We start from the raw sequence: 22,628 nt of genomic DNA on the forward strand, positions 1-22,628 counted from the left end.
GGCAAAATGTTACCGTGCACCCCCATTTATGCTCTACCCACTTTCCCAATTCTACGGGTTGCTGTTTTGTTTTACTGCATAGCGGTGGCTAAAATGACGGTTGTGGTAGCGTTTCCTCCGCCTCGAATATGAGTTTATAGTCGAATCTTGTCAGGTATCTCCGCCTATTTCGTGCGTTGTTTTGGCAGCATTCGTTATTTTTTCCTCATTTCTGCGCCGACTGCGTCAGTGGTCACAACCCCACCGGCGGACACCCTCCAGTAATAGTACTTCACCTCCCACCTAACAGCCTTGTCTCTCCTACAAACAAGGCGGAGGCTCTAATGAGTGCTTTAGCATAACCTAATTTTAGTATTCAGGGAGGCAACGCTATTTTCTTCAACGCCTTCAACACCCCATGACGGTGTAATTCGCAGCTGACCACACAGCACACTCCACATCCAGGAAGAGGTGCATCGATTGCGTCTTTTAAAACTGCTATCTTATTAAAGATATCTAAACATAACGGCATATTTATTTCTTCATAAAACATTTCTCGCTAAGTTCATTTAAACAACAGTGTTAACTCTATTATAATTTCAATCCTTCGCAATCAGAACCCAACTAACGCTGTATCATTACAGCGGCAAACTCGTAAGCATCCATTGATTTTTTCCCCTCTGCTTGCAGTCCCCTGGTTTCTCCCATTCACCGTTTAGATCCCTCGCTCAGCGTCAGCATGTATGAAGTTACGGCCCTCTCTTGCAAGGAACTTTTCGAAACTGGCTGAAAGCCTTGAAAACTACAGGCGGTCAGCCACCTAAATCGCGTATCTCTCTTGCAGTGTGCGAATGACGCTGCGTGCGAATGACGCTGCGTTCGTGGTAAACCGGCAGAAACAAAAAAGACGCACTCTAAGGAAAGCGACAAAACGAAAGTGTATAAAAAATCGAGAAAGCGAAGGCCACTCCAGAACGACTTTGAGAAGCGTGATAGGAGCGCACATGCTAGGACTGGGCAGCCGTACGCGCACCTGGATGGAGAACGAGCTAATAGCGGTGGCCATCTCCGCTGCGGCCGCCTGACTGCCCGTCCGACAGGGCCAAGGAATCTCATCAAAGCGCCTACCTGCCAGCGCCGCAGATCGATATTGTAGAGAAGGGTACTTGGTGCCAGGGAGCCGGTAGGAGAGCTTGAGTGCTCTGAAGAGCGGACAGAACAAGATGAATCTTCGCATTCAAAGGAGTCTAAGCGAGACATGGCTGCAAAAACGCAATGAGGGAAGAGGATGAACCAACAGCAAAGGGGGGGGGGGGGGGGTGAAATGTATCGTACGGAAATGAAAACGGGAAAAGTATGCAAGTCTATTGAACAGAAACCTTAACACGAAACGGCCAAGAAAAGTTTATAAATCCAACCAAGCAAGGCCTGCTAGGAAGGAGGAAGAAGAAAAGGGAGGTGCAAGTAGTATAAGTCAGAGGTGTAAAAGCAGCAATAAAGACACGTTGGGCTCTTGAGCTGAATACTGCGGGCGAGGAAACAGCTACTTATAATGGAGGGGGGAAGGAAGGCCTGTGAGAACGCCAGAAAGAGCATGATTAACCTTTCGAGCACGCGAAGTAGAATTTACAATGTTTTTCTTAAACGTATTTTTCACCACTAGCTTGTATATTTTCTGTAGTGGGACCGGGAGGTCTCGTCCGGAAACGGAAATTTGAAAAAGGGCAAAAAATACACATTAGTGGCGACCTTCGAGGGATAGAGGTATGAAGCGTATCGCAAGGATATTTACACCATTGCGTGTTTTCAGTCATTATTCGTCTTTGATTCAACGTATATACAATCTGTGTATACTAGTAACTGCAGCCAGGGGTAATGTTTTTACATATGCGTTTTCTGCAGGCTGGGGACCAAATCGAAATACTAATAAACTATGTTCGCTAGGTGTCGAAAACTGCACGAAAGAAGCCAGCGCTGTGCGGAAACAACTTCTGTAGATTTTGAGACAGCTACAGAGAGTCTCTACCAACTGAAGGGCCTCTTGAACGCAAGGAGGCCCTCGGGTCACAGCGCCAACGCTTGCGATTTCACTACTGTTTGTAAAATATTTTTGCCGAATTTTTTTAAATCGCATTTTCACAGTGTCGAACGTGCAATAGCAAAGGGGACGCATTTAAACGATTAAACGTTTTGCTACCGTCTGTGTAGTGCCAAAAAGCACGAGGATTTGTTACTGCTGTGTAAAAGAAAACGTTGGAAATTTTGGGCTTAACTACCCCGGGCACCACAGGCTGTGTATATAATATACAGAAATTGGCTCCGCTGTTAGAGCGGGTATAGAAGTTAAATAAGGTTTATTGGTGTCTCTTGCGAACAGCAAGCTAACTGACAGATCCTTCAGTTACAAAGCATTCGCACTGACAGTTAAGGCTACGCAACGAGAGCTGAAGGGAAAAGCTCTGGAGCACAGAGGAGCTGGTTTAACACTTGAGATGCCGGGCGTTCGCTGAAACCTGGCAGTTTTGAGACTATTCCCTTTAGCATACAAACACAAAGCAGGCCCAAAATTCCCGAGGGCTGCGTTTCTTGAAGATGGCATGCTATGCTTCTGCCAGTGTATGATAAAGCCCGCAATAACTGTGCAGTCACCAAGATAAGCATGAAGACCAAACAAACCATTAGGATTTCAATTTTGCTCGTGTCAGTTTTTCTGCTGACGTTTGTGTTTTTCATTTCCACTGGCGGAAATTGAAAACAAACCAAAAAGCAATAAATAAACAATTTTTTCTCGTTATCTGACCAGCCACCAGCGTCGACAGGTGAGAAACTACGCCTTATTTTAAACTGCTGAGAGTTTAGGCCTGGGCCATTAACGTAAAAAAAACAACATTTGGCAAGTTTAGCTACGCCTAGCCTTGGGAAATTCAGCGAGAAGCTGCTACAGAGGTCTGAGCTTGATATCTTCTTTGTCGGCTGTTTTGTTTTTGCGTTAGATGCGCATGCGTCTGCTCGTAGAAATGCTTCCGTCTAGCGCCGTTGCAGCTGCACAGCAAAGCCTATGCTCAGTCTGACTCCTTAGGCTGCATCTTGTGCATCTGGACGGTCCTCACCTATTTTTTCCTCATCCTTATCTTCTTCCTTGTCTTCTTTTTCTTGTCAGTGACCTCCAGAAGTAACCGATGACACTGGCGGTTAATCCTGATGATGTTAGACAGGTTCACGCAAAAAAAAATTGCTTCTCGGACGTTTTTTACTCGCTCTCGAAACTCAGTTAGTTCCATGTGCAACAGTACTTTAGGTACGGCAATTCTCTCAAACCAATTACATTTTCTTAAAGAACGAAATAATATTTGTACACTACACTGCTTTCATGGCTTGTATGGATTTGGCGCGTGTGGCAAGCTCTTTGAGAGTACCGTACAACTTGCAACACGGTGAGAGGGAGCCCCGGTGAAAGGTTCCTTTACGAGGCCTCTGGCTTTGTTATTGCACTCCAGCGAGCCGTTCCTCACTGCCGCCAGTGTAATGCTAGGACCTTAACCGCTATCCGACAATGCTGTTCTGCAGAATCATGGCGTTCTCTCGAATGGCATGGAGCAGCAAATGAAGTTAGTGCTGCTTGCAAAATGTCATCTCTTCGAAGCCCGTCCACGTGCCAGAGATGTGAAAAAGTGGCGACGAAAAATACAAACAAACGCCATGAGCTGAACAGGTTGGAAAACCACTGGACGACGGATCTAACGAGCATTGGATTGCCACATGCGATAGCCATACTTAGACGCTTTTTTTGTTTTGTGACACATAGGCGCAGGCTGGGAGAAATGAAAGGGGGTAATAGTGTTCATCGACTTTTTGATGGGAACCCGTTTAAACACAGGTAAACATTCAGCAAGGCGAGCTGTTATGTTCTTTCTTTTTAGGCACCTTGGTTTGGTATCTACCTGATTGTGCCTTACTTTATATTTTGTGTTAAGCAACATCGTTGCGAAAAGCCCTCTGGTACTCCGGCTGTGACCGCCACGGGACAGCAGCCTCTGGCCATCACGGACCATAGATCCCAATTCGAGAATATGGATGTTTCTGCATAAAAAAAAGTGCCGAAGGCTCATCCTTTGGAGAGGGTGTGACGTACTGGTTGCGATATGCGGACTTGATGCGTTACTTGAAATGGGACTTCAACTCACACGCGACGTCCACCCGCTGAATAAATAACAAGGCGCCATAAAATTTTCGCATCAAGTATTAACTGTGCCACTGCTGACGCTGGTTGTCAACTCTCCCGGTTTCTGCCCTGCACGACTATAGATCAGACGTGATCCCACAGACCACCAGTACCTGGCAAAAACAGCTTAGGCGCGGATTTCGCTTTGCGAACCCTTTTCCTGCTATACGCTTATTTTATTTGCAGTCATCTTGGTTCCTATGTTCCACAAGCTTAGACGAACGTGATCCTTTCGTCGAAGTTTCCTGATTTGCTTTTTTCCCCTCCAGTTTTCTCTTTCTCTGCACGATGCGAACACTTGGCGGGAATGAGAGCAGACCTCCAGCTGAGTGATTGTTCTGTCGAGAATGAAAGTTTCGCAGAGCAAACCACATTACGGACGCGGCTGTGGTCGCCGATACTAGGCTGATGAAATGCTGAGTCGCGAACGGCCGCTGTGTTTTGTCGACGCACGGTGGTGTAGGCGAGGACGCTTTGCAGCTGTCGCCGTCTCTCTATGGCGTGCCGGCTCTTACCCCTCTCCATCCCCTTCCACACCTTCCTCCCCTCGCTCTTGCAAGCAACGCTAAGCCAATGTTGCTCCCGTGGATGCTGAGTTTGCGTTTTGGCCTGCTGGTTCAGTGAGTCAGGTGCTGAGGTGCTCAAGACGTTGATCGTCACGCGTCGGGGTGCTCGACTGGCGATACATATGCTTACCCAGAAACCACTTCTCGGTTTCGCTTAGCCTCACAATGGCAAGTTCGTGTCGGCCTATCGTTACCAGCATTTTGTTTTGTGCTGCCAGTAGCTTATGCTTTACTGATAAAAAATAATGCAGACAGGATATCTCGAAATGTCTTTAATAAACCGTGGTAGTATAAGATGCGATATCTTATTTACCGTTTCAACTCCGATGCCATTTAATAATGATTTAAGAACGCATCACCGATAGTGTAACGGTAAAATTTTGATTCCAAAAATATCCCCATGAAACGCTCACTATCTGCTTACCAAGTGTACCCTTTCTTCAAGAACAAAGTCCTACATTTGCATTTAAATATAAAAAGTCACAGCGTATACAAACAAAAACTCGTCAGTTCATAGCTAGAGGGAAGACCATAAATTTACACAGCTTCATATCAGTTGCCGCATTATCGATTTCAAAATAGCAAGCTGTTCCAAATTCTTTGCAGGAGTATGTTCTCGTTCAATTTTTTTTTACGGTAGACAGCGCAAGCCTCTACACAGCCTGCCGGCAAATTATTAAGTGTGTTTACATAAGCCCAAACGCAATTTTGTTCTGCAGAGTGTGAGGCACTAGGTTTAAACAACGAAGCTAGCGGCGGGGACACATTTCGCCTTCTTTTAATTTGCTTTTATTATTGCTGAGCGAAACATTAAACGTATATGTAATAAAATGTATTAGGCGGGCTGTTATTTTTTTCAAGCCAAGTTCGAGGATAGATAACAAATTTTTTTTTACCATTTCTGGCTATAAAACGTGTGCAGGTTCTGCAGTTGTGTATACAATTAAGAATGAACAGTGAAACACGCTGTAATGAAACTACAAAACAACTAATAAGAATATTACCTTAGGAGCAGAACCTCCCTGTGAACTTAAACGGACGCAATAGCACAATACAATTCCGGCAATCATTTTTTGATGTGACCCTTTCAAGTACTTCCTCTTTAGAAGTATCCCATGCACCTGAAACCAGGTTGTAGTTTGTCTTCTGAAGTTACATGGTAGGCATCTTGTCATTAAAAACATAATTCATCTTACGAGAAAACGTCTCGCTTTACTGCGATAAGTTTAAGCTAGATGCAGAGTGCTCTTCTCAATTAGAATTTTCTTAGCTTTGCTAATAAATTGCAGCCTAAAGAACGCCACCTATATGGCTTGGTGTTGTCGGCATCCACTTCTATTGTTTGTCTACTTTCCCATATGTGTATTGAAAAAAGGTAGGGGATGCTACCTTGTGCATGTTACATAGGTTTGCCGGCATGTATATTGATATTGATTTTGCATATTATCCAGAGTTGACATTACATTATAAAACACAACCATAAAACAGGCAACCGCTCCCTACTCTTCGAGATTTTATGATAATAATGCCTGATTGACGTGAAGAAAGGCTTTACTAAAATTTTCATATATTCCTAGCGCTGCTTTTTCGTGAAGAATATTCATAGATTAAGCTTCACATAATGCAAGTTTTCGGAACAAGTACTTGTAAATTTGAAATTTTGGTTATGTTATAAACGATCTTTAAAAATACCGTTTAACTTCTTTATCAAAATTCTTATGACAGTGATCATCATGAAGATAAGGCGTGCGCAACTATGCAGTCAAGACCAGGTCTTAGGACATGCCTTTCTGTATAGAAAACATAAGCCTGGAAAGATAATTGCGTTCGTGCGAACAAGCAGGCAAGCACAGGCTCGCAGAGAATTACCTAGCTTCTTTGCGTAGAGAGAGGTTAGCACCGAGCAGGTGCATTCCTGCGCATCTAAGCAAAGAATTACGCCCCATGGGAGATTGAGTTTGATAACGAATACGAGTTAAAGGAGGGTGTTATCCTTTGTGACTTTGCCGTTGGTGTGCCAATAGACACAGGAATAAAAATTTAGATGATGTGCGCTGCAATGAAATATCTGCTATTGTTTAAAAAGGAAATACGTCTGAGCCCGCCAATTTTCGCGTCTGCCTATGACCCCTGAAACAGCACTAAGCGGGAAGGGCGTTTCCTAAAAGTCAAATGTTACATTCGAAGGAGGGGGAGGAGAAATCTGTCCCAGGAGGAATAAAAACTTAGCGAGCATGATAACCCAATCATTCAGTTTCTTAAGACGCGCTCTTTTGAGGAGAAAACACACAGGTAATCGACATTTTTTTTAGTGTTCTTCTAACCAACTTGATTCTTTCAAGGGATCCTCTTTCGGTCATCTAGCATCACGTTGTAAAAAAAAAACGATTAATTCGAAGCCAGGGCTCAGAAAACCAGCATTTGGTGTGTGTGTTCCAGGTAGAAGTTGCTTGCATTGTCTGCATCTAGTTGTTTCGCTGGGAACGATATGCCCCTTCTGTGATCAATTCTTTTTATAATTCGTAACAATTAAGAAATTCGGATTTATTCATCGTGCTCAAAAACAATTACTTCTCTTCATGGTTGCGCCCTCAATACTGAATATTCTGATTATTTCCGGAAAATATGTTTTCCACCTTCAGTCTATCGCTCGAGTTGACGCTCAGCACCTGCTCTTCTGCATCTGCAGCGTATACGGCCGTTTTCTCTCTGTTCCGTTACCATTTGATGACAGTTTGAATCTGTGTCATCAGAACCCCTCACGAGAAACGTTCAGGAAAATGTATAGAAAAAACATTGAAGAACAGGTAAAGAACTGTCGGTGCTGTGTATTTCGCTGCAATTTGTTTTTCAGTTCACGAATAATTTCTGTAACTTAAACACTCACTCTGAACACCCATTGAGGCTGCTTCTGCCTTTCTACAGTATTTATCTCGTAAAAAAAGAGCATATTTTGATGTATTGCAGAAGCAGGCCGCCAAACGTTTAAAATATCTACCAGCTCAGCAAAAAAAAATAGAAAGTCGAACGTCTGTAAATTGCGACATGCTCTATATCAAATACGTACAACAGAGTTCCCGCTAAGGAACTCGAAGCGGGATTCAGCACTGCCGAATCAAACTTCGCTTAGCTCGTTTACTTCGGCGAAGGAGCCGGGTCCATCCCTTCAGCTTTGAACTGTGGAGAAGTCGCTGTCCCTGATGAATGTTTCGATAAAGTCCCAATCAGAACTGCCTGGTTTTCTATAAAAAGAGAAGTGAGCGACATGGTACAACCGGAAATATTACTCAAGACTGGATGTGATCCCACGAACCGGCAAATCCAGAACTGTGGCCTATGAGACGATGAGAGGCGCCCGAGTTTGTTTTGAAGTTCTGCCGACAAGCGAGAGGAAGAAGTATTGAGTGCTTCTATTAACTAACGGGAAGGCCATTTGTTGCCTCCAGGCCGAGGCAGCGTCTCTTGAAATAAATTACGGCTTCAGCAACGCTAGCTTGGCAGCTACGTATTGCTTCTGCGAAAGGCCACCGCATGCAAGCTGTCTTTCTAAATGTAGGCGAAGCATCATTCAATAAGCACAAAGTCCTTTCGATGCCTTGGTCTTCTTTTCTAGTTTTATAATTGAAATGCTTGAGGGTATCACAAAATTGTCTTCGTAATTTTTCACAAGTAGCAAAAAATGATCCTCTCCCTCCCCACCCGTGGCGCTTGTATTCGAACGGAAGCCACCAATACGTGTAATACTAGCAGAGTTGAGTAAAAGAGTGCAATTTAGGTGATTATAGAAAGGGAGAATGACTCCAACATTAAAAAGGCAAGAGCGGTGGAGAGTTGGCGCTTCATAGCGGATGTGTCGCAAACTCTTGCAGAAACACCACTCGCGCTTCGACAGTTCTCATTCTGTGTTTGTGATTTCCGCATCGGTTTGCGCTATATCTCCACTATGAGTAAAATGTATTCATAGTTCGGTACCGTGAACGCGAAGTAGAATGAAGAAGAACTAAAGAGAATCGTTAACTCTAAATAACGTGCGACGTGGAGTGTACTGATGGCCCGATATTTCTGATTGATATTAATTCAGGGTGTTTGCCGGGATTAGGCTGGAAAGACCGAGTTTAACAAATTCTGCTGGATCGAGTGCCGGACTGGGTCACCATTCATTGTTGGATCTGAATCCTGCAACTGAAATGAAAAGCATAACGCTGTGTAGTGATAGTAGCGTCAATGGAGCAGTCCTCGCAAGACACATTGCTGAGGTAGTCTTTCAAGAACCGTATAATCATAATGCAAACAGTTCCTGTTAACAAAGTGCATCCATGGGGATGTTTGTAACCATCACATAATTTTACTTCCGCGAGAGTATTCTTTCGCGACCTACTAATCGCGCATAATTAATATGGGCTATTTGTTGGGAACTAACTGGCACAGAAGTGGAACCTTCAGCTACGTCAGCAAGCAGTTGAAAGAGATATACGGAGGCTTTACAGTCACGAAATATAAACAGGTCTGTGGTAAGAACGGTTTGGCGGCAACATTAAGAAGAATCTAATATTTCGCAGGAACAACGCATTTATGTGCCTCATTCGCAAACAATTAAGGACCGCTGAGATGAGAGGCACGTTAGGATATGCCATTGAAACTAAGCAAGAGCCCCCGAAATTAAAGAGCGTATTGGAAACCTTACAAACTCGACTTCATGCTTCGCATTCACTCCGGGCAGTGGCGAGAGTGGCCACTCCGCCTGACATGGTGTTCAAGAAGGCCTGCCGTAACTTGCTCCTACGAGGAGCTCCCGCTACCGCGCCTTCCTGGAAGAGGGAAAAATGGTGTATGGAAACGCGGAGAAGATGAGCAGTTGGCCACAATACGCCATCTCGCTGTCTAATATATGCATATGCTGTCAATTTATTTTTTCTCTTTATCATTCCGGAGAGGCATCGACGTTCATAGCCTAGTGAAAATTCCGCGCTACACCAGCGAAGCAGCACTGAAAAATGGCTTAAACGCTTTCGCATCCGAAATCTGTAACTGCCACTGACGAAGTTTCTATGTAGGGTGACCCGGAATGATGTGATTAAACTTCTAGCCGTGATTTGTGCGAAGTTTCTCTGGCGATCGGGGGCGAGCGATGTAATGTAGCTGCGAGTTGCGTCACACAGACCCATACTAGCGAAGGCAGCTGCGCCCCATAAATATGAACGAGGTTGGGTATCTACCGCCTTTTTTCCCCTCCTGTGAATATAACTTCCGCTCGACGCCAACGCCATGCCGCGTCTCAAGATTATGTCTATACCATGGGAGTTCGGGCAGTCCATTCATGCTGTGTATTACAGTTGTTCACGCCAATCAACCACCCTTCTGGACCACCCTAGCTCACATATACAACACGCCGTTTCCCAGAAGTTCTCCGCCGTCTGCGAAAACTTTACCGCGGGGATAAGAGACCAAGATTTAAAAGGAGGCGCGTTCCACAGTTCGGAACACCGTAGGCTTTGAAGCGTTGCTCAGGTTTTCAGTGATGACAGGGCGTTTAAGCCCACGTCAATGAAGCGTATGTAGTGCCGTGAGCAGCTAAAGCAGTGGAGATAGCGACTAACCGGAATTATTTGCCCTCGGCGTCACGGCGTCAGCAGGGTGGAAGCTAGCGCCGGCCCTCTTCCTAAAACGATAACTTGCGAGCAATGCCAAGTTGAAAGGACTGAGGCCGAAACCCCGCCGGCGCTTCGGCATATGCATTTCTTCCTCTGCACCGTATTCAGGTTCGTGAAAAGCCTCGTCTACAACTCCACATAGCGAGCGAACGATGCTTACAAGCAACCTGGCCGTGGTCGAGGAGATGTAAAGTTGTTGCTACCTCGAGATTCTGGAATAAAACCTCGAGTATACCCCCGCTCCCCATGAATGACTAGAGTAAATAATGTGCAAATTCTTACGTGAAACACCCTGTATATACAGGGTGTTTCACCTAACTAAGATTTTAGAAAATTAACAAAAAAATCGGCTTTTAGAGTTAGAAGACCACTTTTCTCAGCATAACATTGTCAGCGATGTAGCGCATCAGAATACAAACAAGAAGTGCTAACTAGCAGGCTGGTTAAGACATACTGAATAGTTCATTTTTTGCCTATTACTGTTAGGCTTCTTAATTTTTGAGAGACGTTAGCCCATTGTAAGTAATACCTTTATCAGTTTTTGAATTTCGAAAATGCGGTCACACTCCGCGCTGTGGCGCAACAAATTTCGGCTATGTCGACCAGTTACGTGCACTAGAGAGGTCGTTTTTGCCTGCAAGCTTCTCGAAAGCGCATGTATATTGGCGCGATGTCGCTAAATTTTTTGGGCCACAGCGCCGATGCTAACTGCGTTTTCGAAATTCAAAAAACTTATTTCTTTCCTTCTTTCTTCCTTTCTTTCCTTCTTTCTTTCCTTCTTTCTTTCTTTCTTTCCTTCTTTCTTTAGTTCTTTCTTTCTTCCTCTCTTTCTTCCTTTCATTCTTCCTTTCTTTCTTTCTTCCTTTCCTTCTGTATTCCTTTCTTTCTTTCGTTCCTTCATTCTTTCGTTATTTCTTTCTTTCTTTATTCAATACTGCAAACCTTGTACAGGTCCAAGCAGGGTGGGTTAAACTGAAACAAATTAATAATAACAAAGTTAATAAACATCAAAGTGTGGCGAAAGACGATAAAGAATCATTCCAGTCGGTCACAGTGCGAGGGAAAAATGAAAACTTGAATAAATCTCTTCGCGCAAAATACGGCGTAAGAGAACTAGGATGATGGTGGCGTGTATGCCTCGACGTTGTAAGCGACAGGTGGGCTACACGCCTCTCTATAAACAAGGACCTTAGCAGTCGTTGTTAAGAAAGCTAACTATTAAACATTAGTTAACCATGCTTCTAGGTAGCACGTCTTAGCTGTATGCTGAAGTACAACTCCGCTGACAGTGCTGTGCCAAAAAATGCGCTCTTCTAACTCAAAAAGCCTATTTTTAAAAATTGTCTAAAATCTTAGGTGAAAAACTTCGTGTATGAATGTACTGTACATACCTGGGCAGGTTGAGGGCAGGTGAGCAGCTTTCCCGAAACTGGGCTTCACACAAGGCAAACAAACAAACACGCAACGGCTAAATGAATAAATGCGGGGAATGGAGTTTATAAGTGCTAGTGAACTAAAAGGCCGGAGCCAAATGTTTTCTGCCAGGGTATACTAATGTTTAAGAGCGAAACTTCTTATACGGAGGATTCTGTGGCGTCATTCATACAACGTTTTACCATTTTTTTAACATAATCACTGTTGGAGACTGTTTGAAAGTAAAATTCTTCAATTTTTACAGTTACTTTCAGTGCAATTTAGCCATTTGTATCCAAGTGAGACATGCATTGAACTCTGTGGTGGTTCGACAGCGCAACAGCACACACAGACCAAGTAGGAGACGAGACACACAAACCAGACACACACAAGCCCGCTGGTTTGTGTGTCTCGTCTCCTACTTGGTCTGTGTGTGCTGTTGCGCTGTCGAACCACCACTATGCGCCACCAACTAGCCCAATCTGCAGTTCTTCTGCATTGAACTCGTGTATTGTAAATGTTTAAGTGAGGTACTTCGTCCTTTCCCGATATCTTACAGTTAATCAAACCGTGCTCAACAGACGCGTTATATTTTTCAAGGTTCGCTTATTCTGTCAGACACGCTGCAATCCATAAATCCTTTTAGTCTCATTGCCTTTGTCCAAAGCACTGCTTAAAACGTGCAGAAAATTCGAGGCGATGGTAAAATGCGTCCTTAATTCACGTGTGTATTCCGCTTTCTTTGTTAATTCTGTTCAGTACGTTTTATATTTAGTTTATTTAGCACAAATTTAAATTGAGGTAGGTTCAACAGATTGATTTTGCTTGCTTTAATTTTTTGTCTTCAAAAACCTAAGGATTACAAATATCGGACGTGGTAAGCGCCGTCAACTGGAAATTGAAGTTCCCATACTCCAGGCTCTGATTTCAACTCTGCGACTCTGACTGCACCCATACGAATTATTAATACTTTTTTTTTCCCAATGACTAGCCGTTCATGCTCAGATTTTTAGGGTTTACTCAAATATCCCCCCCCCCCTCCTTTGTGTTTTCGCATCTTTTATTCATGTTATACGCCAGTTTCTAATCGCCGTACATACTTATCGCTTTCCAAACGCTTCAGTTTTCGCTCACTTCTCGCTGAAGGGAACGAATGGTAAGTGTAGTAAAATATATGGAATTTAAATTCTTGCTTAGAAATCTCATAAATTTTTGTCGTTGTGCATAGGGAACCTCGCCTGTAACCCGGACTCTCACCAGTTGTCTTTCGTCTTGCTTAGAGGTTGGCGCTTAGATTTATCGCTGGGGACGGCAGCAATTTCCCTTCACTCCCGGTGTCAGCGATAAACGTGGGCTTTAGAGAAATAAACCGAAAGACAGTGGATGATGCCTTGTGGGTCATCCTTCGTATTTGTGCTAAGGAGAAAAATTTAAGGTTATCTCTCATTTTCTTTTTGTAGCCGAGTTCACTTAATCCATATCAGTGTCACTTACACAGATAGGTTTTATGCATGAAATGAAAATTTAAAACGAAATGTGAATTATTCCTCATGAACGACATAAAATATGGTGAAGTAGTAAGATATAGATATATTTAGAAATACTGCTACTGCATTTACAATGGTTGTCATTCACAGTCTCAACTTCAAGTAGGTCACAAAGCATTCTTAAGCGCGAACTCTTTTAAAAATGATGGTTGTCACCGGATGAGGTACTAAAAGTCAAGTTATTAAGTGACAGTCAAAGACAACATAGTTGACCACATGGTTCCCCCAATCTCAATTAACATGCATGGCAGACCGCTCTTCTAGAAAGCCTCATCGCTTCAAGCTGTTCGATCCAATGGCAGTCCTTTCTTCGGCCTTGCTTAACTTTTATAATTGTTGTTTTATATATTTCTGAAAATTCAAACAGAAACAAATTTGAGGACGTTGACGAGTGTGTAAAGCGAATGTCTGAGCGCTGGCTGCGGTGTGAAAACAAAAAGTTTTCACAGGCGTGTTCTGTTTGTTTTTTTCACTCGCTAAGTCAAACAGCCGGCGGCGAATGCCGACTTGCCAAAGACTGCAGTGAAACTCTAGTGTGGGTTTCGAGCAAAGCACCTCCCGCAGCCGAGACGGACGAGTGAGCCACAAGGCCTCTGCCGGCTCCCACCTTTCTCGCTATCAGGCTTTTTTCTTCCTTCTATCCCTTAAAGCTAGAGAGGGAAATTTGCCTCTCTCCACATTGCTGCCTGAAATTGAGGCTGGGAGAAGATTACAGTGGCTAGTGGCAGTCGCGGACGCCGACGACGTGAATGGCGCGAAATATGGGTGCGAGCAAGCAAGAGCTAGCGCTCTATAAAGCAGTGGTATTGTTGCCTCTCTATTTCACAGCTCACCCCCCCCCCCCCCACCGGGCTATTACTCTTCTGTTACAGGAACTAAGCAATGCTTTCCGTCAGCTAGTTGCGAATACCTTTTTCTCGGCGTCCAAAACGATTTGAAATGAAACTGAAACACATTCGGCACTTCTTCGCAGATTTTTAGTTGTGTACAACCTCAGTAGAAAGACCGCACATGGCACGCAAATATCTACGTTGCTTTTGTATTCTTCGCTGGCATTTTTCCTGGACAACTCTTCCGACTAAATGTCGGGTATTGACCTCTAGCCATGGTGTCACAGCAGGGTTGACTGCACAACCGTAATTTATTTTGATTCTGTTCTTCTTTGTTCAAACATAAAATCCATTCGCAGCCTACAAACGTTAGCGGATTTGTCGCAAGTCAAAGAAAACGCATTAACTGTAACAGGCGAGTGCTCTAAAATAGACAATAGCATTTATATTCCCTTACCGATTAAGTGGGCAAGTACGCGTTTCGGGGAATTACCGTTTCTTCGCAAATCATGTTAAAGTGCTATATCAACTAAATCACCCTGTGATATCCGCACAACGTAGGAGCAACGGCGGATAGTATATTAACGTTCTTAACTTTCACCTCCGGTACTTCCAAACGCCTCCAGTTATTACGCAAGCTTGCTGTCGTGGAGGAGCGGCCTGTGAGGCATCTTCATCAAAGCCTCTGAACTAATCGCTGGCAGCCGCTGCGCGTAGGCGGAGATATTGAAATTGTGGACTACGTACTCAAAGCTTAACGCTCAAAATAAAGCCATGGATTATTTGCGTCTACATCTCTGCAACGGCGAAACCGTACCACCTGGCAGTCGAGATAAACTTTTCGTTGCAGTTGATTTGCACAGTGGGTTTTTGATTAGCGTAAAGCCGCTGTCACAAATATTAAGTCACCCACTCCTTTCTCTTCTCATTAAAGCGTAGGAAATCGTTCGCGAGTAATCATGCCTACATCTACAAGGTTGAAGATTGCTACATAGCTTTTCTTTTGCGTTTTACTGAATTCTGTGGGAAATGCAATACTTTCCAAATATATTTCGGTATTAAACAAAAGATTTCTACTGCTTCGGCCTGGTTTCCTAGCGTTGTTTACGCGTGATGTTGAAACAACATTGGAAGGACCGTATTTTTTATCGTAGAATGAGCATCGATTGCTTTTACTAAAACGTTCTTTTTCTTTGTTACGTCAACTTTTCTAGTATATGGGGCTTCTATATGAATATAGAAGAGTCCCACTGAGGACATCTTTTCTTGAGTTCAGCGGTTCGGGGAGTGCATTTAAGGGGGGCGGAAAAAGAGCACCGCACGAGGTGCTGCTAAGTCAAGCGCCCTTCAATGTTCCTGTAGGCGCTTCGAGCAGCATACTAGGAGTGCTCCGTTCTGGTATTTGAAAACGAAAAAGAAAGCCGTTCTCTGAAGCGCTCGAGCATGGTTTCCGGCAGCTTAGAGAATCAAATGAGGCACTATGTGTTCAGCCCACTCTGAAGCGTGTTGTAAGAATAATGCAGTGATGCTTTGCTTTCTAATGTGATATAGATCAGTTTTTTATGCGTTTACGTAAGCTGGCGCGTTCTCACGATTTGAGCACAGAGTGGTGTTAAAAGGTGTCTTACCCATCCTTCTCGCTCTCTTGCAGGACACTGGATTCTTCGACATGCTTCTAAGCCAAGCATCCGTTATCATTAATTTATTGTTTGCTAGACATTTTCATTGATACACAGCGTAATGCTGTATAGCAGTTATGATAAACTGACTTGACGACTGACTGACCTGACTGGCTGACCTGCCTGGCTGAGTTATCGATCGGTAAATTGATTGATTGATTGATTGATTGATTGGTCGATTGATCGAAGGATCGACTGACTGACTGACTGACTGACTGACTGACTGACTGACTGACTGACTGACTGACTGACTGACTGACTGACTGACTGACTGACTGACTGACTGACTGACTGACTGACTGACTGACTGACTGACTGACTGACTGACTGACTGACTGACTGACTGACTGACCAAGCGTTCTACCCTGACAGTTCGATTTATTCCTTTTCTTTGTTTCATCTCATGATAAAATTAAGTTTCATTCGTCCTTCATTCTTTTATGCCTATATACAAACACTGTTGTTCTTCAGAATAGAGGGTTTCCTCTTTATTGAAGCGCACTCATGTTCCAACATATGCCGAGTTCCGAAAGCCCCTACGGTGCAGAGACTATAGTTGTCCCATTTGCTCCAGTTCGAGAAAAATAAAACGGCAGCTTCCACAAAGCATGCCAATGCAAAATCAGCTCCTGTTTAAAAACAACCACCATGACAAAATGCTGCAGTTAGCGGGGGCTCCTATAAACACAAAAGAACATAAAACATAACTCCTCGTCACTAAAAACAAATACGCCTGAGAAAGTTGTCTGCTTCTCAGGCGTGTGAGATACTTGATTGTTCTACATTTACTTTAAGTGCAGTCCATACGCTCGCACAGGTTTGTGGCAGCTTGTACTTTCAGAGCAGTTTCTCTTCACAGCACCTAAGCATTTATTAGGATTTGCCTCACTGAATGCACAGCTCCTGCGACGTCTCGATCCACCGCGCAAGCTGCCCTACTTTCCTTCAGCGCGTCCAACAATTCGCCTGACGGAGAACTTCGCCTCTCTACACGAGGTAATGCGTCCGAAAACCTGAGCTTATCTGAACGCGTCACCTTCATTCGTCAGTAATTTCTTTTTTACTAATATTTCCCTCTCTGCGTTGCAATCCCATAGTCTAAACTTGAAAGAGCCGTCATCGGCCTGAGTACAGCGAACAAGATTTCGACGTACCGCACCGCCATGGTACACCAGTAACAGAGAAAGGTGTTGCTGTTCTTCCATTTACAACTGTATAGGATAACTAAAATTGCTTTCTTAGTTGACACAGAGCTTTGTACCGGGTCTTCGGCAGTGGAAGCGCTCTTTCGGGGAAAGAAACACTGGAAAGCTGGTCTAAGCAAGGAACACGTCTCGTCTTGCATCGAAAGGCTAAAGGTCCACCGTATGCGACTCTTATGGGACCGCTGCAGCGCTTTCCTTTCCCCGCCTAGGTCTCCGAAAAGGCGGAACTGCGCCAGAAAGCAAGGCGAGCTGCGCAGGGCGTGCCGCTGTTCTCCCGACCATTACCACGCGCGCGCAAAGCTCACATTTTCCCTCCTCGCTTCCTTACAACGCATCGCGTGCCAGTTTTTTCGCGGCGGCGTTCCTTTGTGGGGTTCAAATTCTCTCGCATTCGCGTTTCTGAATGAAGAAGCGCGTCCGCGAGGGTCAGGCTGGGGCACATAAAAAAAGAAAATACAAAACAAAAAGAGTTCACCCTTTGCTCTATCTGCAGGGCCTAGCGCCGGCCGATAACAGCCCTGCAATGCGTGTGTTGTGTTGCAGCTCTGCCCTCGGGTGCCATTAACATTGGGCTGCGAACGGACGCTCTCTTTTTTACGCATGATCCAGGATATAGCGTGCTCCTGTTAACAACAGTGCGTTCATTTTGTGTCGCGTTTAACGCCAGTTCATCTTTATTTCTGGTTTTCTTCGTCCGCCATTCACGGGTCTTGACCTTTCTCTCTTGTTTAACAAAAAGTAGTTGAAATTATAGAACGCAAAGTGCGGGAAAATTTAAAGCAATTGCAAAAAGTGCGCACCTGAATGTGCTTTATGCTTCTAAGCACATAGAGCGGCTCGTACGGCCTCGCAAACGAGGGAGGAAGCAGTGCAGTGCAAGCGAGCAAATTTTGTGAACAAGGCTCGCAGGCAGCAGATATGCGAGGCAATGGTTCACGCAGCGGCTAAAAGAAAATAAACATGGAAGCACGGTATCTGTCGCTCCAGAAATGATGCGCATTCTTTCTCAACGCTGCAGTGCTTCCAAACGAAAGACACAAAAGGAAGAAAACATTCTAGAAATAAGAACAGCCTCCCAACCACGCTCTGTGCAAGCTAGGGTTTCAAAAACGGGTCGAAAGAACCAAATTTTCATTCGTATTTTTTCCTTCGAAATAATCCATAAAACGCTGTTATATACGCACTACTACGTGTAGTTGGCAGAGACCTGTTGTATCAATTAAGCTCAAATTTCGTTGCCCATCTTGCTCCCGTTTAGAGAGGCCAAGAGCGTCTATGACGTGACGGGAGATCAGAGTTGATGTGAGGCCTATAAATCCTGCAATATAACGAACACTCGTTTTGTTAAATTTTCCCCGACTCTCGCCACCGCCTGGTTCAAGAGCTTGCAGGAACCCAAATTAACAGCACCACTGACATGGCTTTCATTATAGGTCTCCGCCACCTTATCGTAGTCTCAACTCCTATCCGACGTGATGGTGAACTTTTGGCTCATGAAACCCAAAATAATACGGACAGAAATTTATCTATAAATTTCTTACCAGCTTTAGATTCCACATAATGATTATTGTGTGCTGATGTCTTGCACATAAATCCAAAAATGAATGGTACTAAATTTTGGTGTCCTAACTCGTGTAAACGAAAATCCTGAAAATCATGCAAGCAACAATGCTGTATTGAAGCAACAATATTGAATGCTACAATGGCCACTTCAGTCGCGTAACCTCACGTAGCTACGACAATTTAGAGAGCGTCTAGCGCCCGAACACTGGAGGCCGTGATTTTATTTTTATTTTGATTTGAATAACACGCAATGTGGAGCCGTCCTGAATGTGGTCCGCAACGCACAGGTGCCAATTTCACTGGAGATCACGGGGCACTACATGAAGTTTTTCCCCTCAGCGCGCATAAGAATGAATAATTTTTTTAACATTGCCGAATTCGTAGTCCTTCTTGAGAAGACTTCTAGCCCCACACCCTGTGTTGCATTTAATGATCAATACGATTCTGTATATATTTCCATGGAAGCAATGCATGCGTCTCTACGCAACTGACCAAGATAAGTGCCTTCTGCTGTTCTCTGCATTGTAATTTGGTTTTGACGTCTGGTTGTGAGTGGAGCGCAAGAGACTTCGAGTATCATAGACAAGGCATGTCACCACTTTAAGCATGCACTTTCGGGCTGGTGTATCACTAAATTGAGAAAAAGATAGTGCAGATAAAGGAACTTCCGCTCTTAGCTGTTCTAAGGTCTTTTAAGTACAACTGGTGACGCCAAACAGGCTGTGGCTCAGTTTTATAATAAAACAGAAGCCGCAGTTCAGAGCTGACTGATGAGCCCTCCTGTTGAACCACCATTATGCACTCGACAAGTCTACATTCTGCCTCACAGCTGGCTCATACTGATGTGGAGGCTGCATCACGGTACGGAAATGCAGGGGCCCAGCTCTCAAATCATGTCGCATCACAGAGTATTTCTTGGCTAACTCGCTGCATTAAATTCGCAGTCAAGACAGCCTGGCGATCCATGGGCATCGTTGTGAGGATGGTGAGTTTAAAATTAGCAGCGTCTTTTAAAATGTTGTGCTGCACTTCACTGCTCCATTGCGGCGCCAGTGAATCAAGTGCTTAGCCGTCCACTTGATTCTTTTCTGCTCTGTACCCTGATTTGATTAGAATATCCGTCGCACCCTCAATTACTTATAGGAGCGTGAGCACCGATTGCAATAGGGCGAGCTTCATATTAATTCGGTCCGTACAGTAGCATCCGTGCTAGCTATCAGTGTTCATGCAACTTGTCTTGTCATAGTATGCGCGCATCAGAAAACTATACTGAAACCTGGAATGACGCAGAGAGTCGGACTAAACTTTTTCTCGTTGCTTACAACGTCATTAAAACACAATAATGCGGACATAAACCAAGAAATAGAGATAAACAAAAACGAGGCATTTCACCTCTCGTATACGAGCTTTTCTGTTTTCGTTTTTCTTTATTCGTCTTTCTGTTCCTTTATTAAGTTTGGAGACCAAGTTTTATTGGCACTGCCAATAATGCCGTCGAAGATAGAACACACTGAGCGAGCGTTGATGATTATCATTCACAAAGTAGGATGAAGTTCACGTGAAGCGAAGGGTGATGACGGAAAATCACAGATGTGGATGAAGTTCACAATTAGTGCTCAAACTCCCTCTCCTCTTCCTCGAACAAAGTGGCCATCCTAGTCGCAGGAATTAAAGGGAAGAAGAACAGCGGGTGAACGGCCTTAGCCGAGACAGGTGCACAATCTCAGTTTCACGACAGCGACGGTTGTTGACAGGAGACGCTAGGGCTACGCGATAGTTCACTGATGAAGTTTGTTCGAGCACCGTGCATGGGCCGATGGAGCGACTGAGAAGTTTGTCGGACAAGCCTGGCGTGCGGGTAGGCGTCCAGAGCAAGACTTCGTCACCGGGTTTGAGTGACACCACACGGTGAGCGAAGTCGTAACTGCTTTTCCGCGTAGTCTGGGCAGCCTCTGTGTTGAGTCCGGCAAGTTCGCAACTGTGGGCAATACGTGAAGTGAATTGTTCATAAGGGTGGGTCAGAGAGAACAGATGCAGAGAAGAAGGATGTTTCCAGGATGGATGTACGGGACCAACCACAGACCAGGAAAAACGGAGAGAAGCAAATCGTGCGTTTAACTGCAGGGTTGTATGAAAAGGCGACAATGGGAAGCAAGCAATCCCAGTTATTGTGATGAGGGTCAGTGTACGTGGATAGCATATCGTACAAGGTGCGATGAAAGTGTTCGGTTAGCCCATTCGTTTGCGAGTGGTAGGCGGAGGTTGTCTTGTGAACGGGGTTGGTGGCACGAAGAAATTGGACCAATTGTACTGATGAAAGACTTGCAGCGATCGGACAGGAGAATGCGAGGAGCTCCGTGGGGAAGAATGATGTCTCGCAGGTGAAACCTTGCTATCTCCGTAGCGGACCCAAGCGGTATAGCTCCGATATCGGCATACCGGGTGAGGTGGTCCACTGGTTTTACGATTCAGCGACTGCACGCCGCGGTCAACGCCTACTACCTCTAAAGATGTAAAAGGGCAGGGAAGAGGTGGAAACAGGCCCTCTGGAGGTGACATCGAGACCATTTACGGCGCTGGCATGGCACTCAAGAGGTAGCGTTCTTGGCAAAACTCGTGGAGAGACCGAGCTCTTGATTATGTTGCAAGTCATATGGTAGCCAAGATGACCAGCGGTGGGATCGTCATGGAAGGCGTGCAAGGTCTCAGGGTGAAGACAACAGGGAACAACGGGCACGACGGTTTGCAGAGAAAGTTGTGGTTATGCCACTAAAGCAGTCCACCCTTCATTTTAAAATTTGTTGGTTGACGTCGCTATCGAGAATTCGGGGGTAGCGAAGTACCGTCGATTCAATCTATCTGTGCACGACAGTACGAGATTGCTGGGCGGAAGCAAGATCGTGCTGGATTTCGGAAATGGCAGCAAACGACGCGGTATTCACACCCTGGATGGGCAAGTTATTTGCTCGTGCGGGCAAGGAAGTACTCAGCGAATTACTAGGTGGCGGAGAGACAAGGAGGCACCGAGAGAGGGTATTGGCATCGAGGTGCTTCGTGCCAGATTTGTAACTTATTGGGAATTTAAATTCTTGAAGTCGCCGAATTCAGCGCCCGAGCTGGCCAGTTTAAGTTTTCAGGGATGAGAGCCAGCTGTAAGCATGGTGATCAGTGACTACCACGAAATGCCGGCTTTAAAGGTAAAGACGAAATTTTTGAACAGCCCAAACAACTGTAAGGCGCTCTTGTTCTGTTATAGGGTAGTTCTGCTCAGCCGGATTCAGCGAGCGGCTGGCGTAAGCGATAATTCTTTCGCTGAAAGAATATTTTGGTTGTAGATGCACGGCGCCAATGCCGCGGCCACTAGCATCAGTGGGCAAAATGGTTGGCAAAGACTCATAAAAATCACATAGAACTGAATGTGACGTCAGGATTCGCTTCAGCTTCTGGAAGGCAATCTCACAGTCGGGAGTCCAGCCGAAAGGGACGCCGGTAGAAAGCAGCCGATGTAGAAATGACGCAATACAAGCTAAATTGCGGAGGAATCGGCCAAAATAAGACGCTAGCCCGAGGGAACTACGCAATCTTCGAGGCAGGATGGCCGTGGAAGTTGCACAACAGCAGCAATTTTATCGGGAGCAGGCCTAATGCCATCTCTGCTGACGATATTCTGAAGGACTTTGATGGATTATGAGGCAAACCAACATTTCTTAGTAATGAGCTGGAGGCCGGCGCTGCAGGTGGCAATTAAAACTTCTTCGAGACGGTGTAGGTGTTTTGAAAACGTTCAGGAAAATATTGCTGTATCGTCCAGGTAGCATAAGTAACTTTTCCATTTGAAACCTCTCAGAACTGTGTCTATAAAATGCTAGAAAGTTGCGGGAGCGTTGCAGAAGCCGAATGGCATCCCAGTAAACACGTACAACCCATCGAGAGCAGCGAAAGCTGTCTTTTCTTTAGTTTCCTCATGTAGTGA

The sequence above is a fragment of the Amblyomma americanum genome, chromosome 7 (assembly GCF_052857255.1).
Source record: "Amblyomma americanum isolate KBUSLIRL-KWMA chromosome 7, ASM5285725v1, whole genome shotgun sequence".
In the NCBI taxonomy this organism is placed as follows: Eukaryota; Metazoa; Arthropoda; class Arachnida; order Ixodida; family Ixodidae; genus Amblyomma; species Amblyomma americanum.